The sequence below is a fragment of the Eumetopias jubatus genome, unplaced genomic scaffold (genome assembly GCF_037043125.1).
Source record: "Eumetopias jubatus isolate StellerSeaLion01/CBP00866 unplaced genomic scaffold, mEumJub1_p1.0 scaffold_2, whole genome shotgun sequence".
Taxonomy (NCBI): domain Eukaryota; kingdom Metazoa; phylum Chordata; class Mammalia; order Carnivora; family Otariidae; genus Eumetopias; species Eumetopias jubatus.
Window position 1 is genome coordinate 65,105,841 of NW_028274808.1, and position 19,065 is coordinate 65,124,905.

General features: G+C 35.6%; 1 pseudogene; it reads right to left on the reverse strand.

Annotated features, from left to right (window-relative positions):
- Positions 1-5,673: 5,673 nt before the first annotated feature.
- LOC114210117 (uncharacterized protein C3orf38-like) lies at positions 5,674-12,068 on the reverse strand (annotated as a pseudogene).
- Positions 12,069-19,065: the final 6,997 nt, after the last annotated feature.

Consider the following 19,065-nt stretch of genomic DNA (forward strand, 5'->3'; position numbering starts at 1 on the left):
TTAAGCACCTGGGAGTTCAATTGAGGGTCCTGTTTGGGGGGAAAATTGTTTTTTAAAGAAAAAAATGAAAGGCTCAATGTTTCTGATTTTTAAGTTATAAGACAATACTATAAGGTACTGACTGATATTTAGTTATCAGCAAGTTTACTGGACTGTACAAGAATTACTACATTTTCCAGGGCCCAGTCAGAGAGGGTCTGGTTTGGGGGGTTGAGAAGTATTGGTGGCCATTACTATCAGGACATATAAGGGAGGTCCTAGAACATTATTGTGATGGGAGGGAAGCTGTTCTAATAACTGAAAATGAGGGGCGCCTGGGTGGCTTAGTCGGTTAAGCATCTGACTCTTGATTTTGGCTCAGGTCATGACTTCAGGGGTCATGAGATGGAGCCCCATATTGGGCTCTGCACTCAGCGGGAAGTCTACTTCCTCCCTTTCTCTCTCCCTCTGCCCCTCCCCCCACTCGTGCACTCTCTGTCTCTCTCAGATAAATTAATTTAAAAAAATAACTGAAAATGACTGAAAGTGTTATGAAATTCGTTAAAGAAAAAAAAGAAATTAAAGACATTAAAGGTGCTTATACATAGTGGAGAGAAAGGGAGTTTCAAAAGAATACAGATGATAATTAATGAAAAAATTAAAACCATTTTATGATTATATGCACAAAAGTTGAGTCACCGCAAACCAGTTATGAGAAGAAGAAACATAATTCTTAATATTTTTATATAAATTTAATATAATATTGAAATTTTTTGTATCAAGCACATTAAATAAAAAGGATTTATGAAGAAATTAAAATTTTTGTTTTCCTCTATCCCTTTAAAAAGTATTAAATGCAGGTAAATTTACTGTGGCTCTGAGTGGAAAGTTGGGCAGATCCCATGACATTCCTGTTCACACTTAAGTAATAATCCTATAATTCTTTTCTTTTTAAAATTTAAATTCAATTTAATGAACATATAGCATAGTATTAGTTTCAGGGGTAGAATTTAGTGATTCATCAGTTGCATCCATACCAGTACTCATAACATCACGTGCCTTCTTAATGCCCATCACCCAGTTATCCCATTCCCCCACCCAGCTCCCCTCCAGCAACCCTCAGTTTGTCTACTATAGTTGTCTCTTATGATTTGTCTCCCACTCTGTTTTCATCTGATTTTATTTTTCCTTCCCTCCCTATAGTTATTTTAAATCATTAAAATCCAATCCGGATTCAGTGGGTTAAAGTATATCCAGCTTAACTCAGTTTTCTTTTGCTTCACTTCACCCAGGCAAAGGGCTGTATTTGGCAGCTGCCCACCTTCAGGGAAGGGTGTGTTGTCTTTGGTTGGTTTCCTATCCCCTTTCCCCTCTTCCCGCCTCTTCAACTTACTAACCAGAGTTTTAGTCAAGAAAAGTGGTGAAAGGAGAAGTGGCTCTTACTTGGCTGGAAGGCTGTGTTTCCAGAGTTTAAAAAGTGGTTAAAGCTGATGCAGTTTTGTACGTGTATCTTTATCTCACGTGTGCAAATATTCTGAAATTTAGACAACCATATTACTATGTCATAAATTGAGATAAATGTAAGCTGTTAAACCAAAATCTAACAAATAAAAAATAAACAAAATTTAACAAATAAACAGGCAAAAAAGCAGTCATGCAATGTGTTGTTGTAAGCTTAATGAAGTCCCCCTCTATATTGTTAGGCGCTTTTACAAGCCCTGTGGATAAATGTTTGCTCCAAGTTGGGCATGAGTGAGAGTGAAGTTCTAAATATATAACAGCCAGCATGGCCTGGGCACCTACTGCTAAGAACGAATGCTGATCTAATCAGAAGATACCCTGCCAGGAGGACTATACTGTAAAGTATACTGATTATCAGCTCTAAAACAAATTATATTCCAATGGGAGGAGTAGCCAGTCATTTAGGTGAGTCAGGAATACTCCAAGAAGTGGAAGACACAGGACTACATAGGGCTCTAGACCCAGAGTGTTATTCCTCCAAAAGATAGACTCCTAAGTTTTCCAGATTCTTATATCTCATGCCTTCAAAGGGAGAGCAATATGCATAAATCATCTAGGCAAACACATTGCCTTAAATACAATGTATTTCACCAGTGAAAAATTATTTTAACAACCATATGTTATTAACAAATACACTGTGGCATGGATTACGGATTAGGGTGTTTCGAAAGCAAACTAAGCATCCCAGGCATGTAAAAATAACTGGACACACACATATACAGACATACCCATTCACATGTGTGTACATCACACTATTTATACTAACATGTTTAAAAAAATTACTACATGAATGATAAATACTATTATTCTTATTTCACAGATGAGAAAGCTAAAGAGCAGAGAGATTATGTGTTCATAACTTGCCCAGGGTCACATAGCTAGTACGTCGTGGAGCCTGATTTTAAAGTTACGTATTTCATATAATTCTCATGATAATCTTGAAATATGTATTTTCTTATTATCCCCATTTCCTCAGATGAGGAAATTTACCCTCTAGAAAGAGAATGTCACTTGTTTTGTTTCTAAAACTTGTTTCTAAATTCAATTATACCTCTTTGCCTCACTTAGGTTTGATTTTCCTCCCTGAATTACGTGTCTAAGTAGATTTTTTATTCAGTATAAATAATAATTTTATAAAAATAAAATATAACAAATAGCAATTGTGTGGTCCCATCTTTACCAGTGTGACCAATTTCTGGGAGAATGAGAAACAGATGGAAGCACAAATTTATTTATTCTGCCAGCAGGGCCTGGGTCAAGCCGATGCATGTATACCTGGGCTTTCTCATCAGTTCAGGAGACTGGATCATCTGTGCATCTAAGAAACACTCATGTAAACCTCCCTTGGTACTTAGATGTTGCTAAGCTGATGTCTTTTTTTGTCTCTTGGCCTTATAGATGCCTGACTCTTTGGAATTCGGTCTGCTGCTCTATTCTTACGGCACCAATGAAGTGTTAAAGCTCCATTTCTTTTATTTTTTTAATTTATTATTTTTTTATTATGTTCAGTTAGCCAGCATATAGTACATCATTAGTTTTTGATGTAGTGTTCAATGATTCTTTAGTTGCATATAACACCCAGTGTTCATCACATCACGAGCCCTCCTTAATGCCCATCACCTGTTTACCCCATCCCCCCACACCCCTCCCTTCTGTAACCCTCAGTTGTTTGTTTCCTGGAGTCCAGAGTCTCTCATGGTTCGTCATCCTCTCTGATTTCTTCCCATTCAGTTTTCCCTCCCTTCCCTGTGGTGTTCCCTGCTATTCTTAATGTTCCACATATGAGTGAAACCATATGATAATTGTCTTTCTCTGCTGGACTTATTTCACTTAAAAACTCCATTTCTATACAAAGGTCTGACAGCAGAATAGAAAAATTCCCCTTGGCCCAAGTTAGGTATCCTTTGGAAATTGCTGAGATATGCAGTAATCTATTCCTAAAACCCTAAAAATTAGACTTTTATGTCAAATTTTTGCCTGCACCAAATACGACTCCCTGAACTATTTTGATAGCATCTACTCTTCAGGTAAGAGATTGAAGCCAAATATATAATAAAGATTAATTACATTAACTCAACCAGCTATACAAGTCAACTGGAAATAGAGGGGTTTGGTTAATAGGTAGTTTCACTCTCTTTCTGGACAATACAAGGTTGTTAGACTATTTTAACTCTTGTTTACGCCAACCCACTCTCACATAAATGGTATTGTTTTCATGTACTTTAAATCCATCCATATGCATTTTTATTTAAAAAACTAATAAACTGTTTTGATGTATATATCCCATCAAAAAAGTGCACAATTTCTGGGTGCACAGATCAGTGAATTTCCACAAAGTGAAACACTCGTCTAACTCATACTTGAGTGAAAAATTATAGCAGCACTACACAAGCCACTCTCTTGCCCCCTCCCATGCATGGTTTCCGCCTGCCTCCTCAAAGTAACCATTATGTTAACTTCTAACTCCATAGATTACCTCTAGCTCTTTTTGAACTTTACATAAATGGAATATTACAGTGTGCACTATTTTGTATCTGGTTTCATTTACTGATCGTGCTTATGGAACTTTCCATATTGTTACCTGTACCTGGCACTCATTAAATTTCTCTACTGGATAGTATTCTAAATCATGAATATACCACAGTATGTTTATCTATTTAAATTATTGATGAACATTGGGTTTTGTTTTTAGTTTGGGGCTATTAAAAATAGTGCTGCTAAGAACATTATTATACAGTATTTTGGCAAACACATGAATTTATTTATTAATCTTAGTTTTTAATTTCTACCTTAGGACATTTATCAATTGCATAATGATACCTCATACTTAAATAAAAGATAACATGGTTTCAAACAATACACTTTTCTTATAGCAGACAAAAGGGATTTTCCTCTTTATTAAATTCTTATTTTAGGACATAACAATTTGTACTCCTCACAAAAAGCATGACATTGAAAAAAACAAAACCAAAAAAAGATGAGTTTTTTCCTTCTTCTTCCAAAATTCTTACCAGTCACCCTAGATGATCACAGAGTTAAAGGTAAAAAAGTAACATGTACAACACATCATCACAATTCCTAGTTGAATTTTTTCTAAATGGCAAATTACAATTACTGCCAGATGATGAGGAATTTAAATTTTAAAGCAACCATGTAATTAATCTGGCTACTTAACTTTGTAACTCAAACCTGGTAAAATAGCTGTGAGGTGAAAAATCCTAATAATTTAAATTTATGATGTGATGTGGGAGTGTATATATATATATATATATAAACATTAAAAATTTGTGGGACTTTTTTCTCCTTCTCCTCTTCTAAGATCAATCACAAGAAAAACAGTAATTCATTTAAAAATTAGGAAATGAGCAAACCTTTTTAAAAATTTCAACAGTATGTTTCCTTTGTATGGCATTATAATAAATGCTCTATAAAACTGTTAGCTTAGGTAAGAACAAGTCTGTTTTGGAAACAGCATTTATCATTGCCCAAAATAGTTCAGAAAATGTTGTAGATGATAAAATATTTAGCTTGGACTATAGTGGATAACTTTGAAATATGTTCCTCTAATTTTAAAAAGGCAAAGTAAGGGTTTGTCCACTTGCTAAGTTATTGGATTTTGTGCCTAAGAATGTTATCAAGTTTCCTACAATGAGAACTTTGGGTTCACATTAAACATCTCTAAAGTGGGTACTTTTTTTCCCGCAATACTATCACAAGATGCATTTGTGAAATTATCCAGATTTAGAAGAAACGGGAAACTTGAAAAGGTCTTAACATTATTAATCCTTTCCCACATGAACAGTACAGATATTAGCAGAATATTCACTAAGTAAAATGAAAATATTACCTGGTTTCCATGGCACACCATTAGTTATACCATCTAAAGTGGGATTTATTTGATGAAACGCATTCAGCTCTCAGAACGTTTGCTGCAACTCAGGTAGAAAGAGGCAAATATTCACATAATATGTTAGCCTGTGGGGAAGAAAGATATTTCAAATGAAATATGTCAATCCTCACACCTGAAATCACTTAGAAATTACTGATGTGATATTTGGAAGAGTTTCTGTATAGAAGGCTTTTTAGACTGACATACAGTGCGTGATGCTTTAGAGGGTTGGATAAATTCAGTTCTCTTTTGTTTAACAATGCCTCCTTTACACCACATAAAGCTTAATCTCCAGTTCCACTACCCAGTGCCTGCCTTCCATTAAGTCTTACTTTGTTGGAACCACAAAAGTAATTATGTTATAAAAGGCCTCTAGATCACTAGTTCAAATGTAATAGCTGTTTTCATTAATGTTCCAGGAGCAGGGAAACCTCTCCAATAATTCTCAGGTTGATAGATTTAATTTTCTAACTATTCTCCACAATAGGGCAACAGATGAGTCCAAAAATTTGTTCAAAAATACCCAAACATGTGTTCCCTCAATGGGCAATTCCAGCAACTCCAACCATAACTAGACCATGGGGAGAAGAAGCACACTGCAGTCCACAGGAATCTAGATTGAGACTGAGAAGGAATATTCTTTCACTAGCGATAGCAGACGAAGGCTCACAGTTTCTGCTCCATGATGGTCTCACATTTAGTTCAGATGTGCTGTAATAAAACCTAAGCTTGACATCATGTCAGAAGTGCTGTGACTCCATTCATCTTGAGAGGGTCCTAGAAAAGCATTGACATGAATTTATTTTTATTGGTTATATAAATCAGGGGTAACTGCTTTGTCATTTGGCTGTACATGTATGTTCGCCTTTATCATACACTGCCAAATATTTTTCCATAAACAGTATTCTGTATTTTTGTTCGCTAAATCTTACAACCTTCTCCACAGAGATTATACTAACTTATACTCTCACATCAGAATATGAAGGTTCAGGTTGCACCCTTTTCTCATCAACATTTGGTTTTGTCTATATTCTTTATTTTAGTCCTCTGGGAGTTTGTTGTTTAAGTGGTATTGCATGATGGTTTTAATTTACATCTTCTGAATAATGAATGTTGTTGAGCGTCTTCATATGTTTATTGGTCATGTGAAAATATTTGTTCAAGTTCTTTGCTTTTTGGTTGTTTGCCTTTATGTTGTTGATTATTATGGGTACTTTGTCTATTTGTATACACACATTTATTGGGCATATGTATTTCAAATATCTTTTCTCACTTTTTGGACTGTGATTTCACTCCATCAAGAGTTTCTGTGGATGAACAAAAGTGTTCATTTTAATGTAGTCCTATTTATCATTGTTTTCCCTCTCTAGTTAGTACTTTTTGTGCTATGTTTTAAATTTTTTTAAAGATTTTATTTATTTATTTGAGAGAGAGAGAATGAGAGATAGAGAGCACGAGAGGGAAGAGGGTCAGAGGGAGAAGCAGACTCCCTGCCGAGCAGGGAGCCTGATGCGGGACTCGATTCCGGGACTCCAGGATCACGACCTGAGCCGAAGGCAGTTGCTTAACCAACTGAGCCACCCAGGCGCCCTGTTTTAAAAATTTTTGCCTTCCCTAGGGTTATTGAAGGTATTCTCTGTGTTTTCTTTTGCAAACTTTATATTTTTATCTTCCACATATAGATCCACAATTCATCTAGAAATGATTATTGTGTGTGGTCTGAGGTTGGGGGGTCAAGATACAATTTTTGACACAATTACACAGCACCATGAAAAAAAAAAAAAACACCCTAAAACATCCTTCCTTCACTGCACTGGAGTGTTACCTTTCTCATGTATCAGGTTTGTTTCTGTCCCGATGGTCTGTTTATTTATTCTTGTGCCCATGCTACATTGTCTTAATTATCAATGCTTTTTCATGAGTCCTAATATTTAGTAATTTAAATCCTCCATTTCCTTCACTTTTTATTTTCAAGATTGCTTGGCTATTGTTGATCCTTTGGATTTCCATATAAATTTTAGAAATAGATGATCAATTTCCACAAAAATTCAATTGCATGTTAATGCACTTACATCTGGATTATACTTGCTTTTAATATTTCATTTAAAATATTACATTATTAAAAGTCCTTTAGGAAGTTAAACTAAAGAGATCTCAATAATTTTAGCAAGTTAAGTTCATATTCTTCAAACTGTGATAGATGGACCTTGCAGGAGTGGGTCTTCGAGACTTTCCAAGTGGTCTGTAAGCATGGGAAGATTTTAAGTGAATCTGTTTCCAAATCATTAAATCCATATTTTTGTTCCTAACATTTATCTGCGTGAGAATACTCCTGTGATTCTTTTCCATTATCTTCTTTCATAATTACCCCCTTACCATTTTTCAAAAGAAAGCCATACTTTCACCAATCTTACTGTTATCATCCGTTACCAGTTGTGAAATCTTCAGAGTGCCAAACAAAGGAACGTTTCAAAATATTGATTCTGGCAAAGCCTTCTTTAATGAAGTCACCATGAACCAGCAATAGATCATTACGTCTTTCTTTGCCTTACTGCTGCTAATTTTGATAAGGGTAGAGCCTGGAATTAGAAAGTACTTTAACCCATATAAGTATGTTCTGAATTCAAGATATATTGTGTATCAGAGTGGTGGCAGTTATGACATTTTTGTTTAGTAAGTTCCTTCCTCCTGTCCCTAAACTATTGTCAAAGCATTGCTGCTTAGAGTTTCAGGAGAACAAAGCAAAGAACAACAGTAAGAAATACTGAAGATAGTAGCACTTCATTGCATCCAGTTTCTTAGTCCTGACAAGTATCTATGCCTTATCCATCTATGAATTTCAGAAATGGAATATTTAAGATTTATGAAAAGCATTTTCAGTACCCTCATTAAAAAGAAAGTAAAGACCCTCATTCATTAGTGTCTACAGCATGAAATTATACCTGGCGTGATTTCAAGGCAAAGGAAGTTAAAGTTCCATGTTTATTTCTGATAGACCAGTAGATCGTTTAATTTGGGGGCTCTTTGTTTAGATTCGTAGGAAACATGTTTTCCTTTATGTGTACCAGATTCCTGGGTAATGCATAGACATGTGCATGATTTCATTTGGGTGTGAGCCTCCTGTTTGTTGTTTCTGATAGACCGTTTCTCTGCTTTTTGGTCCTTGATGTTTCTGGTTATCTCTGATGGTGTATGTTGCTACCTTGAACTTACTAGATTTAGATTAACCTAACTTTAGTATAATGTGGAGTCTACTGTATAAATGACAGAGTTAAAAGACAAACATTAATATACCTGTTGTACCTTCTGTTTACTTTTGGTCCAATACCTTCTCTTATTTTTGATGCTAGTTTCCACAAATTGCATCAAAACTGCTCTCTTAATAGCAGAACATACGAAATGCAGGTCCAGGGCAAAATATCCCCCTATTGCAATCTAGGACAGTGTAGGGCAGGGTTCCCTGAACTTTAGAGAACTCGCTTCATTAGTCAGAATTCACTTATTCCTTTCAGATTTGATATGCCATTTATAATTCCACTAGATATATTAAAAATGTGATATAAAAATTTTATTTTAAAAGGCGATATTAGTAATATGACACATTACATCTTTAAAATAATAAGAAAAGATTTTGACATAACCTTGAATTTTCTGGGAATATGTAAGGAAAAAATTTTAAGACTACTGGTTTAGTTAATGGGGGCCCATTTGTACCAGGTAGACATAACACACTGCTTGCCTGAGGGATAAATGCAGCCCACAAAGGTCATCCTTTTCTAGCCCAAGGTGGGAATAAATCTAAAATTTATTTTCTTAAAAATATTAACTCAAAAATGCTTTAAGATTCCAGGTTAACATAATTAAGAAAATTCTATAGCAAAGAGGACCAGTTCAATAATTTTAGTTTAGTAATGAAAAAAACCCTGTCTTCTGATTCATCAACATTAAATACAAAAAAGCTTATATTTTGTTCTGTTTGAGTTTGTTTTTTCTAAAATTAAATAGGTTTACTGATCAAAGAGGCTAACTTTACTCTGATGTAACGTTCACCACTACCAAAAACTAAATTTTATTCATCTTAATTGAGTCATTTTTGTGATAAGCTTTGTTTTAAGACTAACCATGTTTCGCAGTGTGTCGGCTTGAAGATAATTTCGAAGATCTTTAGGAAACTCAAAGCCTTGGATGAATATTGACAATTCAGAGAATAGACTCCATGGACAGGCTTCTGAGCAGACACCATTTAGACAACTTTCAGACAATATATCAGTGAACTGCATCAGGATATCTAGAAGTCAGTTTTAGTTGAGAAGTAGATGGCTCAATGTGACTACTAACCCAGGATTCAGCAGTAAACAATTAATGACCAAATGAACTGATGAAGGAAAATTTATTGTGTTTATCTGTTTGGAATATTTTTTATTTTGTTTTTACCTTTTATTTTTCTGGATATATAAGGAAGCTATCCCTTAAGCTATCTACACAATAATTTTATATATTCTACTTTTGTAAAGGAAACATTTAAAAATAATACCTGATTCTTGTGGTCCCATTTTCCCCAGAATTGAACAACTCTTACTAAATGTCTGAATTGTTCATGGCAAGTTGTTTTGTGGTAATTATTTCATTAAGAAACTGTCCTTCTTACCAAGTTATAATTGGTTACATTGTGCAACCAAAGCTTTGCCCTGGGGTGTCTTATTGGAGAATGGTATTCATCAAATCAGTTGTGACAAGCCATTTTAAGGAACAAATACTGAGGCATTTGTGGGGTTCATGCCTACAAAATCCTCCCAGGAAAACTGGCCTGGTGTAGGTGGTAAGGAAGTTAAGGAAACTTAATAAATTCAGAGTCCTTGAGAAAAGAAGAATTCATCCCAGTTTTTAGATACCATGGTGAAAACTGGCAAAGAGAGTTTTTTGGACTTGGATTCCCAGTCTCGGGATAACAAATATTAGAGGTTTCTTAAACACATGGAACCTTCAGACTCTTGTCTCTCATCCAGTTTGCATGTAGCTCTTATCCTGCTCTCTCTTTTCTACTTTCTTCTACACTCACCACTATCAAAATACCTGAAGTTATACAGTAAAGGCATGGGCTCTACAGTATGCATACTTTATTATGCAGGCATCACACTTTTAGTTCCTGTGATAATGACTTCTCTTTGTTGTTCAGGAAAGTAGTTCATGAGTTTCCAGTCAAGACTGACTCTTCAGTTTTTCTTTTGCCAGGTCTCAAAGATCAGATCCTTCTCCATCACTGTTGCCCAATACAGTGTCATTACAGATTGACTAGCAATACTCTTGACCAAGACTTTCTCTCCATTCTGCTCTCCCTCTCCCCGCATGTTCCCCTAATTTTGACATTGTTTCCCCTTGTCAAGACTTTCTTGTAACTTTGTTTGATTGTTTCCATCGCTTCTCATGATCTCAGTTACTCCATTAACTACCCTTTCTTTTTTCTGAAATCTTCAAGAGAGCTGATGCACTGAGTAACAAGAGGAAGGTGGAAGCCAAATTACAGTAGGTGAGGATGGAGTTACTAGTGAAAAAATTAAGCCAGTGAAATAAGACTTTTAAGAATTTTTACCACTAATAGTACAGTGCTTAAAAAACTAACAGGTTTATGGGGTGCCTGGATGGCTCAGTGGGTTAAGCATCCAACTCTTGATCTTAGCTCAGGTCTTGGTCTCAGGGTGGTGAGTTCAAGCTCCACATTGGGCTCCACGCTGGGTGTGGAACTTACTTAAGATAAATAAATAAATAACAGGTTTATGAGGGTTTTTTTTAAGATTTTATTTATTTATTTGAGAGAGAGGGAGAGAATGAGGGGCGGGGAAGAGGGAGAAGCAGACTACCTGCTGAGCAGGGATCCTGATTTGGGGCTCTATCCTAGGATCTGGAGATCATGACCTGAGCCGAATGCAGACATTCAACCGACTGAGCCACCCAGGCACCCCCGGGGGAGGTTTATGAATTTTTAAGACTAGTGGAAACAGAGGTAGGTATAGGTCAGGCTTAGAAATCAAAGGAAAAAGAACACTATGAATTTTTAAAGATGAAGGCAGAAATATAGTAAGCCCAGAGCACTGAAGGAAAGAATGGCTTTGAATTAAGAAGAAAGAAAGGAAGAACTTCACAGAAGCTTTGAGGTAGTGAGGAGAGAAGTGTTAATGACATTTGAATGTAAAGAAGAATGCAGAAGATGGGAGGTAGTATCTAGCTCAGGTATTCAAGAGGTCAGGTTATCCACTCACAGTCTGTGACATGCTGTGTAGATTTGTTCATGAACTATAGAATTTACTAATCACAGTTCTAAGAACTAAAAATGTCACCTATTCCAATAATATCAGTGATCTTCATTCTAACCCTTTCTAGCTTTGCCCCGTTAGTATATCTTGAAAATTCATTTCTTTCCTCATAAAACAAATGGATTATAGTTATTGGTGCTGACTTGCATTTACATTTCTCTTTAAAACTTCGATTTAGTTTAGCCACATCCAATATTTTTGAAGTCTATTTCACTACCATCCATGTATTCAGTGGAAGAAAGGACACTGCTCTAAGTACTGTCTTCATCCTGAAAACCTTCCACTGAAAGCTTTCCTTTCATTTTCGTCTTTTTGATCGTAAGTGCACCTTCCAAGCATTCATAAGACTGACTCACATCATTTTCCATTTTTAAAGAATTACTTGAATTAGATTTTGTAATATATTTCCCAATCATTTAGAATTTCTGCTTCTTCTGGATTTGTGTCCTTCAACCTGGCCATATATTGTGGAATTGAAACATGAAATACATCAATTAATCAATAGACTTGGGAGTGTCTTTAACCTTAAGAGTACAATAGAAAGATACATTTTATGAACAGCATTGATGCCTATGCCTATTCCTAAGAATTTGGCTAAATGATACACTGATTTCTGAGCACTCAATTCTCATGCCTTTTAGAGTCTTTTGCTTTATCATCTCCTTTCCATTACTGCATCTCCCTGTCCACTTTAGAATTTTTCTTTATTTTCATTTATGTCTACATTCTGTAATCATTGAATGAATGTAGACTATGCAGAAGATACCCTGATAGGCTTTGGAGAAACAAATTTTTAAAAAGGGTTGGGACACTGATAGAGATTCCTCTTCAGTGGGAAAGATAGACCTATAAGTAATATTCACAAACACAGGCACATATTACATTGAAAAATATGAAATTGCTACTTTTGTAGGTCAAAATTATTCAGATATTAGCAGTTTCCTGCCATTTAATCTAATACTATAACATGTTCTTACAGCATTGCTCTAAGTATTGTGAAAAATGGCAGGTGTTGAGTGTTCAGCAGTAAAGAGACTGGGAAAGGAAATGCTAATATTGGATAAGGAGGAAAGAATATTCCAGGCAAAGGGAAAGCCTTTTAGACTTGAAAGGTATCAAGTAACATGACATAATCTAGGAAGTTTAAGAAACCTGTTGCTGAGAGATCTTAATAGCCAGACTATCTGGGTTCAAATTCCACTCTACCACTGACTTGCTGTGAGACCATAGCTATTAACTCCTCTCTCAGTTATTTCACCTGGACCAACTTCTTGTGCTTGTTGGAGAATTAGATGAGTTGAATGGTTAAGGCTCTCAGAACAGTGTCCAGCAAAAGGTAATTATTATGTCAGTGTCAGCTGTTATTGCTGACGGATAAAGATTGAAGTGTCCCGACCTTTTTTAAAATAGATATTATTTATTTATTTGACACACAGAGGGAGAGAGAGAGAGAGAGCACAAGCAGGGGGAGCGGGAGAGGGAGAAGCAAGCCCCCCCCCCCTCAGCAGGGAGCCAGATGCCGGGCCTGGATCCCAACGTCCTGGGATCATAAACTGAGCAGACACTTAACCGCTTAACTGACTGAACCACCCAGGCGCCCCTGAAGAGTCCTGAACTTCTTGACTTGCCTTTCTGAATAAGATCCGTCCCTTCCCTTTCTAAGCTCTCTTCTCAGGAGGGGTCTGATGGCATCATCTCCTGACTCAACCCGCCACAACTTTGTCCGTCAATTTTGTCTCTTTCCAGTGCCTTCAGTCCCTTCCTAAGTGTATCAAAACTCTCTTCTTCATGGATGAGACCTCATACTGAGTTCCGCTGGAGATGAGCTGACAGTGTTCCACAATTTTCAAATCTGAGTGCTTTGCAGTGGCCACAGACCCACCCACAGTGCAGAATTGCAAGCCCCCTGGAGCCATGTGTGTGACTCACTTTGTAGCCACAACATTTTACTCACCACCCTGGCTTCAGATTATGTTGGGAATTTTTCAACATTGAAATTGGCCTTATATAATCACTACAGCTTCAGTTTTATAAGTCTTTCTATTTTTAGATTTTAAAATTGCAAAAGATAAAACAAACTTGCTTTAATGAGAAAAATGATATAGAGTTTTATCAGTAAAAAATTAATCTCGTATTTCCCAACCCATCTCGGATCTTATCCCACGTGTTAACGAAGGTTAACAGCCCCACCTGTGTATGTATATGTATATCATACTATTCCTTTCAGCCTCTTCTCCTTGCCTAGACAAATGGCTTTTCCCAGGATATTCCATTTTTTTTGAGAGAGACAGAAAGAGAGAGAGAGAGAGAGAGCACACATGCATGACAGGGGAGGGGCAGAGGGAGAGAGAGAATCCTAAGCAGGCTCTGCACTCAGCGTGGAGCCTGTCACAGGGCTGGATCTCACAAACCTGGGGTCATGACCTGAGCCAAAATCAAAGTCTGACACCCAATTGACTGAGCCATGGGCACCCTCCCCCCCGCCCCAGAATATTCTTATTTGGATATATAGCACATGTAAATTTTTAAATTTTGTTTTGTTTAAAAAGGAATCATTTTTTACCTATTACACTCAATTTTTTTTTTTTTTTTTACTTACAGCATACTTTAAAATCTCTTCAGGTCAGTGGATACAGATATATTTTTTACATCTTCAAGGCATGGTTATAACATAATTTATTCAGCATTTCCCAGTTGGTAGACATTCTGATCTACTATGCTACAAAACAAAGCAGCTTTATATATAAACTTTTTAATATAAAGGTATTGTTTTTTTTTATTTCTGAAGATGAGATTAAAAAAAAAAACAATGGGGCTTTTGAGTCAAAGGGTGTATGTCTTTTTACAGCAACAGGTATTGTCTGATAACTTTCCAAAACAATTTTAGCCAGTTGCCTTCTTGTTTTTCTCAAACATTGTCAGCAGGGAATGATTTCAGTTTTAATTTTTGCCAATCTGATGAGTTAAAAACAGCATCTTGCTAATGGTTTTATTTTGTGTTTTCCTTACTGCTAGAGACATTGAAGATCATTTTATATGCTTGTTAATGTTTGAATTTCATCTTCTGTGAATCATCTATTTATGTTTTTTGCTTCTCACGTCCTTCATCTATTTGTTTTATTAATTGAGAGTTCTTTGTATATCGGAAATATTAAACATTTAAATAATTTTAAAAGACAATAGAGTCAAAAAATTCATAATGAATATGGTAGTAAAAGTATTAGCAACACTGGGCAATAACTATTGTTGGAGGTAATAATGCAATAAAATATGTCTATTTGTTTCTTCTATGGCTTCTAGATGTGCTGTCTTATTTAAGAAGGTCTACCTTTCTCCACATTTATTGCCAAATCTATGGTTGTACAAATATTCTCCAAGATTATCTCTACTAATTTGATGGTTTCATTTTCATATCAGACCATAATTTAGATTTTTAGAAACGTTTACAGTGGAAGCTGAGCTTTGTTCCTTCCAATGAGTTAGAAAAATTATTGGCACTTGATTTTTTTTAAAGATTCCATATTTGCAGATTACACTCCTAAAGAGAGAGATCTGTTAAAACTGAGTTAAAGCCAGTAGCAGAAATTTGAGAACCGAGTTTTCTTTAATTCAGTATATTTTTATCCCCCTAAATTTGGGGATCTTTTACTTCACTCTTTGTGTCTAACTTTATTTGAAAAATATTTTCTGTTTTTCAATTCTCACTTATGACAGGTATTTATTTGACCTTAGTAATTCTTAGTTTCCTCATTTTTATAATTACCTTAATTAAATCTATAACACAGGGTTATCATAAGAATTAAATATAACAATGCATTTAAAGAAAAAATAATAAACTTTTAACAAATGTGGCTATTATTAAAATTCTATTATAAGATGTTTTTCTTATTATCCGAGCTAGACCTGTATGCCTGATTTAGAACCAAACAAAAAAATTATTACAAGGATAACATATAATGAACTGAAGACTATTATTGTGCTTTAATATTAAAATGTCAACCTAATTTGTTTTTTGTCTTTGAAAATTTATTCCAAAAATAACACCATTGATTATATTTATTCATTATATTTTAGTTCTGAAAGTTGTGGATTTTGTATTACAGTTGACTGACTAATTTGGTGCTGAACATCATACCTAATTTTCATTTTGAACATGTCTTTATGATAGATGGGAGATACAACCATTACATGCTTTTAAGAAATATTTTCTTGATGATCCTTTCCTCTTAAATTTCTGAGTAGTCTCTATATCAGTCATCTGAAGATATTTTCAGACTTTTTATAGAATTAGATTTTTCTAAATCCTGCAATTTCATTTGACTAGTGGCAAGAATAACCTGGTTATACTTTGATTTTTCTGCCTGAAAGTAATACATACCACCATATTCCTGTTTATTCTCTATCCCAACCACTTTAGCTAATGGATTTTTATTTCTTGCAGCACTGCTGTTCCCTTCATAGTTTGATCAAGTGGTCACATTCATTTTAACTACTGTTTGTTTTTCTTCCTCAAAAGTGAGGTATCAGCTTAAAATTGGTATGGCAGATTATAGTATATATCTTTTTAGAAGAAGCTTTTTAAAATATTTTATTTATAAAGCAAAAAAAAATGTATGTTCCCCAAGCCTTGCATAAAAAGAATATAGCATACACATGGAATCTCACATGTATTCTAGATTGATTTTGTTTACTGGCAAAGAAAAAACTGAATGCGGCTTATTTCTGTTTTAATCAAGACTTTTTGGCGTGCCTGGGTGGCTCAGTCAGTTAAGCGTCTGCCTTCGGCTCGGGTCATGATCCCAGGGTCCTGGGATCGAGTCCCATACAGAGCCCCACATTGGGCTCCCTGCTCAGTGGAGAGCCTGCTTCTCCCTCTTCCTCTGTCCCTCCCCCCATCCCCCGGCTCCCGCTTGTGCATTCTCTCTCTCTCTCTCTATCTCAAATAAATAAATAAAATCTTTTTTTTTTTAAAAAAGACTTTTTTAGGTGCAAATAAAAAAAGTAGAATTCAAACTGGCTTCAGGTAAGGGGTAATTTATTGCTTCTCCTAATTGACAAATTCAGGGTGACAGCAAGCTCATGATTTGCTGGATTCAGCACCAAATGATCTGTCTTTCCAGCTCTTGACTCCATGTAATTCCGTGGTAGCTTTCTCTTCATGAAAGTTCTGCTAGGGTGATGATCACAATGACCACCAATCGTACCATGTCTATAGTCTACCAGTTTAGGTGCCCACGCAAAAAGAAATATTTCTTTCTCAAGAATTAACAGATCTAGGGCTAAATTTACTGACTTTAATTGGCCAGCTTGGATCAGGTAACATATTTTTTTTTAAATTACGTTCAATTAGCCAACATATAGTAATGATCTCTGTGATTCTATGTGGCTAGGCTCTAGTCTTCGACTTATCTGTGAAGTCTACAGGTAGGTTTCACTCCACCTCAAACACATGCAGGGGAAGAGCTCTCTGAGGAAGTCCAAGGTGCCATCACAATTTGCTCCATATCTTTACCAATAGGCAGTGGGGTTAGTCCTTTTCATTTTAGCCATTCTACTAGGTGTGAAATGGTATCTCATTCATGGTTTTAATTTGTGCCCTTTTGTGTGTTTGTCAAGCATTAGTATGTCTCTTGTGCTAAAGTGTCCAAATTTTTGGCTCATTAAAAAAAAATTGGAATGTTCTTCATTTTACTATTGATCTGTAGGCTTTTTTACATATTATGGGTACAAATCCCTTGTCACATGTGTTATAAATATTTTCCCCCAGCCTGTGTCTTGGTTATTCATTTTATTAATGGTGCCTTTTGAGAAGCATATATTTTAAATTTTTATGGATTTAATTAATTTTCAAGTTTTTAGTTAGTGCGGTTTGTGTCCTGTCCAAGAAATTTTCCTGATTTAAAGTTCTTAAAGATAAGCTGTTTGCTTCTAGAAGATTTATGCTTTCTGGGTTAAATGCTTAGGTATATGGTCCATATCAAAATTATTTTTGTGTTTGGTGTGAGATAGGAGACAACTGTTTTTTTCTGCTTTGTTTTGTTTTCTCCGTGCAGATATTTAACTGTGATATACCAACATTTGTTAAAAAGGCTTTCCTTTGTTCACTGAATGAACTTGGCACTTTGGTTGCCAATCAATTGGCTGTGTGTGGGTCTATTTCTAGACTATTCTGTTCAAGTGATTGGGTATCTATTCATATGCCTGTACTACATTACAGTCTTGGAATCTGGTAGTATAAGGACTCTGTGTTTTTCTCCTTTTTTCAAGATTGTTTTAGCATTTTAGATCCTTCAGGATTTTATAACATTTTAAAAATGAACTTGTCTGTTTCATTCAAAAATACTTGATGAAGTTTTTTTTAATTCTATTATGTTATGTTAATCACCATACATTACATCATTAGTTTTTGATGTAGTGTTCCATGATTCATTGTTTGTGCATAACACCCAGTGCTCCATGCAGAATGTGCCCTCCTTAATACCCATCACCAGGCTAACCCATCCCCAGGCTAACCCATCCCCACCCCCAGAACCCTCAGTTTGTTTCTCAGAGTCCTTGATGAAGTTTTAATAGGAATTATGTTGAATCTGTAAATTGACCTAGAGAGAATACTCATCATAATAGTCCATGAACTATTAAAACTTTCAACTTATTTAGGTCTTTTTAAGTTTCTCTCAGTTGGGTCTTACAGCATTTTTGTGTAGAAATCTTTTACACGTTATGCCAGGTCAGGGTTCTCCACCTCGGCATTACTGACATTTTAGACCAGAGAAATCTTTGTTGTGGGGTTCTGTCCTTGCATTGTAGAACCTTTAACAGCCTCCTGGCATCTATCCACTAGATTCCAGAAGTATCTTCAGTTGTGAAAACCAAAAATGTTTCCAAACATTTGCCAAATGTCTCCATAGGGACAAAACCACTTCCAGTTGAGAACTATATGCTAGATTTAGTCTTAGGCATTTGATATTTTCTTGATGCTGTTGTAAATTATATAGATTTTTTAAATTTTTATTTCCAATTATTTATTGTGCTATGTTTACCTTGTATTATGTATTGTTACTATATTTACTGTGCTAAATTTACTAACAAGTTCTGATAAGATTTTTTTTTTTTCTTTGCTGGGGTGCCTGGGTGGCTCAGTCTGTTAAGCATCTGCCTTTGGCTCAGGTCATGATCTCAGGGTCCTGGTATCGATTGAGCCCCGACTGGGGCTCCCTGCTCAGTGAAGAGTCTGCTTCTCCATTCCCTCTGTCTCTCCTTCCATTCGTGCTCTCTCTCTCAAATAAATAAAATCTTAAAAAGAGGATTTTTTGGTAGTTTCCGAAGGGTTTTCTATGTACACTATCATATTATTTTAGGGCAAAT